The following is an 8,687-nucleotide window of genomic DNA, read 5'->3' as shown; positions in this document are numbered from 1 at the left end:
CATCCAGTCCCAAACATGCTCAATGGGGGACAGATCCGGAGATCTTGCTGGCCAGGGTAGTTGACTTACACCTTCTAGAGCACGTTGGGTGGCACGGGATACATGCGGACGTGCATTGACCTGTTGGAACAGCAAGTTCTCTTGCCGGTCTAGGAATGGTAGAACGATGGGTTCGATGACGGTTTGGATGTACCGTGCACTATTCAGTGTCCCCTCGACGATCACCAGTGGTGTACGGCCAGTGCAGGAGATCGCTCCCCACACCATGATGCCGGGTGTTGGCCCTGTGTGCCTCGGTCGTATGCAGTCCTGATTGTGGCGCTCACCTGCACGGCGCCAAACACGCATACGACCATCATTGGCACCAAGGCAGAAGCGACTCTCATCGCTGAAGACGACACGTCTCCATTCGACCCTCCATTCACGCCTGTCGCGACACCACTGGAGGCGGGCTGCACGATGTTGGGGCGTGAGCGGAAGACGGCCTAACGGTGTGCGGAACCGTAGCCCAGCTTCATGGAGACGGTTGCGAATGGTCCTCGCCGATACCCCAGGAGCAACAGTGTCCCTAATTTGCTGGGAAGTGGCAGTGCGGTCCCCTACGGCACTGCGTAGGATCCTACGGTCTTGGCGTGCATCCGTGCGTCGCTGCGGTCCGGTCCCAGGTCGACGGGCACGTGCACCTTCCGCCGACCACTGGCGACAACATCGATGTACTGTGGAGACCTCACGCCCCACGTGTTGAGCAATTCGGCGGTACGTCCACCCGGCCTCCCGCATGCCCACTATACGACCTCGCTCAAAGCCCGTCAACTGCACATACGGTTCACGTCCACGCTGTCGCGGCATGCTACCAGTGTTAAAGACTGCGATGGAGCTCCGTATGCCACGGCAAACTAGCCGACACTGACGGCGGCGGTGCACAAATGCTGCGCAGCTAGCGCCATTCGACGGCCAACACCGCGGTTCCTGGTGTGTCCGCTGTGCCGTGCGTGTGATCATTGCTTGTACAGCCCTCTCGCAGTGTCCGGAGCAAGTATGGTGGGTCTGACACACCGGTGTCAATGTGTTCTTTTTTCCATTTCCAGGAGTGTATTATACTAGAACTGACATGTCATTACATTTTCACGCAATTTGGGTGCATAGATCCCGAGAAATCAGTAGCCAGAACAGTTACCTCTGGCCGTAATAACGGCCCTGATACGCCTGGGCATTGAGTCAAACAGAGCTTGGATGGCGTGCACAGGTACAGCTGCCCGTGCAGGTTCAACACAATACCACAGATCATGAAGAGTAGTGACTTGCGTATTGTGACGAGCCAGTTGCTCGGCCACCATTGACCAGACGTTTTAAATTGGTGAGAGATCTGGAAAATTTGTTGGCCAGGGCAGCAGTCGAACATTTTCTGTATCCAGAGAGGCCCGTACAGAACCTGCAACATGCGGTCGTGCATTATCCTGCTGAAATGTAGGGTTTCGCAGGGATCGAATGAAGGGTAGAGCTACGGGTCGTAACACATCTGAAATGTAACGTCCACTGTTCAAAGTGCCGCCAATGCGAACAAGAGGTGACCGAGACGTGTAACAAATGGCACCCCATACCATCATGCCGGGTGATACGCCAGTATGGCGATGACTACACGCTTCCAATGTGCGTTCGCCGCGATGTCGCCAAACACGGATGCGACCATCATGATACTGAAAACAGAACCTGGATTCATCCGAAAAAATGACGTTTTGCTATTCGTGCACCCAGGTTCGTCGTTGAGTACACCATCGCAGGCGCTCCTGTTTGTGATGCAGCGTCAAGGGTAACCCCAGCCACGGCCTCCGAGCTGATAGTCCATGCTGCTGCAAACGTCGTCGAACTGTTCGTGCAGATGGTTGTTGTCTTGCAAACGTCCCCATCTGTTGACTAAGGGATCGAGACGTGACTGCACGATCCGTTACAGCCATGCGGATAAGATGCCTGTCATCTCGACTGCTAGTGATACGAGGCAGTTGGGATCCAGCACGGCGCTCCGTATTACCCTCCTGAACCCACCAATTCCATAGTTTGCTAACAGTCATTGTATCTCGACCAACGCGAGCAGCAATGTCGCGATACGATAAACCACAATCGCGATAGGCTACAATCCGACCTTTATCAAAGCCGGAAACGTGATAGTACGCATTTCTCCTCCTTACACGATGCGTCACAACAACGATTCTCCAGGCAACACCGGTCAACTGCTGTTTCTGTATGAGAAATCGGTTGGAAACTTTCCTCATGTGAGCACGTTTTAGGTGTCACCACCGGCGCTAACCTTGTGTGAATGCTCTAAAAAGCTAATCATTTGCATATCACAGCATCTTCTTCCTGTCGGTTAAATTTCGCGTCTGTAGCACGTTATCTTCTTGGTGTAGCAATTTTAATGGCCAGTAGTGTATAAAACTAAAAGCAGTTGAAGTCACAAAGATAACGTTTGTATTAACGGAATGTGAGAAAAACAAATAGATCTTACATAAGTAGACCCAATAGTAAACGGTAATGGCTGGCAGAAAGTCCAATTGCTTTCCTTGTCCGTATCTCAGGAAACATTTGTTACTTCAGTTCGGCCGCACTATCCCTTCACAATTGGTAAGTCTTTAATTAGGTGAATTTTTTCTCTATCAGTATCAACAGGGCGGCCAGTATTTGTTTTATATCACTCCGTCTTCAGGCCACAAGGGACCTACTGGACCATCCGACCGCCGTGTCATCCTCAGATGAGGATGCGGATGGGAGGGGCGTGGGGACAGCACACCGCTCTCCCGGTTGTTATGGTGGTATTCTTGACCGAAGCCGCTATTATTCGGTCGCGGAGCTCCTCAATTGGCATCACGAGGCTGAGTGCACCCCGAAAACGGCAACAGCCCATGGCGGCTGGATGGTCACCCATCCAAGTGCCGGCCACGCCCAACAGCGCTTAACTTCGATGATCTCACGGGAACCGGTGTATCCACTGCGTCAAGGCTGTTTTATATCACAATGTGAAATATAATTGTCAGATGTGGATAATGAATGGTTCAATCATGAACATCAATAGCCAAGAGCGTAACGCAGAAGCGCTGTCATTGCTATAATCTCAATCGAACAGCCCATAAATTTGATATTACCGTACAGAATCTACATTCTCGTACTACAGTGCAAAGATTTTGGACGCGAACGAACCACAGTCGCTTAGGAAAGAGAAATATTCTCCAAAATTATTAATCGAATCCCTACTACAGTAATCATCAACAACTGATTTCCTTGTAGTGGAGAGTACAGAAGTGAGGTAACAATGAATTTCATCACCATTTCATTACTGAAGAACTTGGTAGATACGTAGCCTGTTTACCGACATAGCAGGCAATTGAACGTGCACTATCTGATCAAAAGTATTAGGATACCCCATTGCATGCGGAATTGACCACCAGATGTCACGAGAGGCGGACCTACCAGTATAAAAGGAGACAGGGTGTAGTGGAAAGAAGAGCCAATTGGTCGGGTTGGGAACAGTGCCCACTCCTTATTTGTTGTTTTCGTCAGTGCTGCTTCCTACCGATAAGTGGGCAAACTAGGTGTGCTCGACACTATTAGTACTGTCAATGACGTTGTCAAAGAAAGCTTGCTCCGTTATCTTTCCGTGAAAACGCTTAGGTTTTTCGATTGGTTGATATAAATCATTCTTATTCCCTTAGTTACTTCCCTTTTATTTAGAGCAATAGGTTTTTGCGATATCACAGTTCACACAATGCCTTTTGGCTTACAAATGTAAGTCACTGTCGTTTTCTTCGGTAGTATTGTTTCGTGTGTGGATCACTGACACTGACTTGGCGTCCGACAGGTAAAACTGGCCACACTACACGTCGGCAAAGTGGCCAAGGCGGACACTTTTCCCGGCGGATGGCCACTGTTCCCCACAGTTCATTTTCAAGCTGTTCATCCCAGTAAGCATTAGCTAATTCCATATTTTATGCACAGTACAGCAATTGAAACTAAACATTATAAATCCTTTTATATATAATACTAAAATCCGTTATTTCGCTGTTGTTCAAGGGTTTGCAAGAGCTTCAAAATGCCAAGAAAATAGATCCGGAAAACAGAGCAGCAGACATGGGACCCTTTTGCGATCCCAAAAGCAGCTTAAGCAGCAAATAATAATAACATGCCCTTTCAGCAGCAGCAGTACAATTCAATATTCCACATCACACGCGGCCGGCCGAAGTGGCCGTGCGGTTAAAGGCGCTGCAGTCTGGAACCGCAAGACCGCTACGGTCGCAGGTTCGAATCCTGCCTCGGGCATGGGTGTTTGTGATGTCCTTAGGTTAGTTAGGTTTAACTAGTCCTAAGTTCTAGGGGACTAATGACCTCAGCAGTTGAGTCCCATAGTGCTCAGAGCCATTTGAACCATTTGAACCATCACACGCTAAAACGAAGAGTTACATGGAAAAACAGAGCGCAGTTGTCAGAAAGAAGGTTATGGAAGGGTGGCGGACTGAAGGGCAGTGTTCAGGAAGAGAGAGAGAAAAAAATCCTCAATTACATTTATGAAATGGAAAACCGATTTTATGAAATTGCAATGAATCATCTACGCCGATTTGCATTCCAGTTGGCAGGACATAATAAAATACACTCCGCCTCAACAAAGTGTCTGAAATGACAGACAAAGTCTGGGTAATGTGCTTTAGTGAAATGCATCCTAATATTAGTCTTAGAAAGCCATAACCTACCACTATGGCTAGAGAACAAGCGTTTAACATAATAAGCCTCCTCGAAGAGAAGGTTCCCATCAGCATGCGACCACTCAAGTATGTCCCTCTGAGTATCCAACAGGCGGATTCCACGAAAGCCCAAAGGATGTAAAACCTTTGCCTAAGAAAAGTGTCAATGAAAGACAAATTTGGAGTAAAAGAGGAAAGACTGTCACAATCACTTCAAGCCCTTATAAAAATGAGTTGGCTGAAGATAACTGAAAGGAAGATGAAGAGCCTTGAAGTCTGAGGGTTTTAGTCTCAGACTTCAAGAAGAATGTAATAAATTCACCTCCAAAGAAATCAGGCGCTGACTGGTGTAAATATTACCTAACCATCATAGTTTCAAAATACCAAGTCGAATTCTTTACAGAAGAATCGAGAAAGTGGTAGAAGCCGATCTCAGGGAAGATCAGTTTGGATACAGGAACACGCGAGGCAATACTAATAAGATAGGTTAAGGAAAAGCGAACATACGTTTGTAGAATTTGTAGACTTAGAGAAAGCTGCTGAAAATTTTGACTGGAATACTTAGAAATTCTGAAATTAGGAGGGGTAAAACATGGAGAGGGAAACGGTATTTACAACTTGTACGGAAACCAGGCAGCAGTTACAAGAGTCGAGGAGCGTGAAAGAGAAGCAGTGGTTAAGAAAGGAGTGAGACAGGGTTATAGCCTACATCCGATGCTATTCAGTCTGCACATCGAACAAGCTGTAGAGGAAACCAAAGAAAAATTTGAAGTAGGAATTAACGTTCAGGGCGAAGAAATAAAAACTTTGAGGTTTGCGACGACAGTGTAATTCTGCCAGACACAGCAAAGTACTTGAAAGAGTAGCCGAACGGAACCGACATTGTCTCGATAGTACGGCAAGTGATAGAGAAGGAGAGAAAGAGATATGGTGAGAGGAATTTCCTTCGAAAATTTCCCTCCTTCATACCTCCTCTGTCTTACCACAGATGACGTGTCATTGATCTCGTTTATACTAAGACTGCAATGCACGCGAGATGCCTAGTGGCTTTCACCACCATGAGTGGAATGCGAAAGTTTTGAGTAATGTTCACCAACCAGCAGTCTTCTATAATTGTTGTCCCCTCCGCAGAAAACAGCATGTAAGTCTTGAATCTGTTACCTTGAGGCTGTGATAAACTGTTAACGAGGAACTGATATTGTATAAACAGTTAAAATTTGAACTGGGATCTGTAAACGGGATGCCACTTGCTTTTTACTAGCAGAATACTAGAAACTGCACAGCTGTAGTCCACTTTATGAATCATCAATAATTTCCATTCTTCCCACTTTCACACAGAAGAAACAAAGTAATGAACTGCGGCTTTGCGTAATTACTATAAAATAATTCTCAATTAACTGACCAAAAATCAGAAATTGCTAAATTCTTAACCAATACAGACCAAAGCAGGAAACATGTCTGTCTTCCGAGATAGCCGAACCAGCTCTAATCTTACAGCCGTATCACTTCACCTGCCATTCAAGTTAGGCTCGATCCTAAGTTCTGCGAAATGCTTCGTCTGCCTTGGTGTATGACGTGGCCTGCAGCACCTCTCCTGAGCTCCTGGCCATATCGATTGGATCGTAGACGACTGGAAAACAGTAGCCTGATCGGATGAGTCCTGATTTTGCTGGTGCCACGCAGCCGTGTCCTTGCTGAACTGCTTAAGTGCCTTGCGAACTGCCGGTCTGGCGCAGTGGAGCTACCACGCCAAAGTCAGTCGAGTGGTAGCTGGACTCGTCGTTCACAGTTGGCCCACGTTGCAGCGAATTGGCGACGGGAGTCCGTGTCCTGGAGGTGTGTTACATTCATCTTCCAAAGGCAGTTACTATGCCAGACTTGTTGACGGTGCAGATTCATAGTGCAGATGTAGCTACGGTGATCAGAGAAGGCCAAAGGCCATCGTTCGGCAGCCATCACTTCCTGTGTAAGACCTTGTGACACATATATCGGCTCTCCGAATGACTGGTAAGATGGGTGTGTCCAGAGCTGTCGCCGTGTATCTTTTCCCACGTGTCGCACAACTGAAGATCGTGAATCATCATATTCAGGTCCACACAAGACGTGTAGTGCAGGATTTGGTCCTTGGGATGAAGTATGCAATTAAAAGTGCCCGCGAAGACGCTGTGTTCACACCGTCCTAGAAAAAGGGGGGCAATGTCAGTGAGGTAGAACCTGGGCTGGTACGACGTTTGGTGGTGCCGGACGGTGCGTAAACATTAACGCATCTATATATGACGGTAGTATCTGTTCCCGAAAGAACAGTTACCGTGGATGACCATGCAGCTTTGCTAGAAATGAAATGATAATTAAATAGACACCCTAGCTGCAAGCAGGCGTTGATACACTTCATTGGGGACATGTTGAAAATGTGTGCCGCGATCGGGGCTCGAACCCGGGATCTCCTGCTTACATGGCAGACGCTCTATCCATCTGAGCCACCGCGGGTACAGAGGATAGTGCGTCTGCAGGGACCTATCCTTTGCACGCTCCCCGTGAGATCCACATTCCCAACATGTCCACAACACTACATTCGTAGTACGCCTAATAGATGTTTGCCCTTCATACTCATTGCTCGTGGCAGATTACTCTACCAAGTCCCGTACGAGTTCGGGCATAGCGTGTGCGTTCGCACAAGAAGGTCAATGGCCGGGAAGCCATATTTAACTAATATAGTTAACTAATAAGTCCCTGCAGTCGCACTATCCTCTGTGCCCACGGTGGCTCAGATGGATAGAGCGTCTGCCATGTAAGCAGGAGATCCCGGGTTCGAGTCCCGGTCGGGGCACACATTTTCAACATGTCCCCAATGAAGTACATCAACGCCTGGTTGCAGCTAGGGTGTCCATTTAATTATCATTTCATTTCTAGCAAAGCTGCATGGTCATCCACGGTAACTGTTCTTTCGGGAACAGATACTACCGCCATATATAGTTAAAAAATATGGGTTCCCGGCCTTTCACCTTCTTGTGCGAACGCACACGCTATGCCCGAACTCGTACGGGACTTGGTAGATTAATCTGTCACTAGTAATGAGTATGATGGGCAAACATCTACACTCCTGGAAATTGAAATAAGAACACCGTGAATTCATTGTCCCAGGAAGGGGAAACTTTATTGACACATTCCTGGGGTCAGATACATCACATGATCACACTGACAGAACCACAGGCACATAGACACAGGCAACAGAGCATGCACAATGTCGGCACTAGTACAGTGTATATCCACCTTTCGCAGCAATGCAGGCTGCTATTCTCCCATGGAGACGATCATAGAGATGCTGGATGTAGTCCTGTGGAACGGCTTGCCATGCCATTTCCACCTGGCGCCTCAGTTGGACCAGCGTTCGTGATGGACGTGCAGACCGCGTGAGACGACGCTTCATCCAGTCCCAAACATGCTCAATGGGGGACAGATCCGGAGATCTTGCTGGCCAGGGTAGTTGACTTACACCTTCTAGAGCACGTTGGGTGGCACGGGATACATGCGGACGTGCATTGTCCTGTTGGAACAGCAAGTTCCATTGCCGGTCTAGGAATGGTAGAACGATGGGTTCGATGACGGTTTGGATGTACCGTGCACTATTCAGTGTCCCCTCGACGATCACCAGTGGTGTACGGCCAGTGTAGGAGATCGCTCCCCACACAATGATGCCGGGTGTTGGCTCTGTGTGCCTCGGTCGTATGCAGTCCTGATTGTGGCGCTCCCCTGCACGGCGCCAAACACGCATACGACCATCATTGGCACCAAGGCAGAAGCGACTCTCATCGCTGAAGACGACACGTCTCCATTCGTCCCTCCATTCACGCCTGTCGCGACACCACTGGAGGCGGGCTGCACGTTGTTGGGGCGTGAGCGGAAGACGGCCTAACGGTGTGCGGGACCGTAGCCCAGCTTCATGGAGACGGTTGCGAATGG

At 48.3% G+C, this 8,687-nt stretch overlaps 1 non-coding gene across 1 annotated transcript; it reads left to right on the top strand.

Annotated features, from left to right (window-relative positions):
* Nucleotides 1-7,479: 7,479 nt before the first annotated feature.
* Nucleotides 7,480-7,554, top strand: Trnat-ugu (transfer RNA threonine (anticodon UGU)). The gene has a single exon. It is a non-coding gene; the product is annotated as a tRNA-Thr (tRNA).
* Nucleotides 7,555-8,687: the final 1,133 nt, after the last annotated feature.

The sequence above is a fragment of the Schistocerca serialis genome, chromosome 6 (genome assembly GCF_023864345.2).
Source record: "Schistocerca serialis cubense isolate TAMUIC-IGC-003099 chromosome 6, iqSchSeri2.2, whole genome shotgun sequence".
Classification (NCBI taxonomy): Eukaryota; Metazoa; Arthropoda; class Insecta; order Orthoptera; family Acrididae; genus Schistocerca; species Schistocerca serialis.
This window is presented reverse-complemented; position numbering and strand designations above follow the sequence as displayed.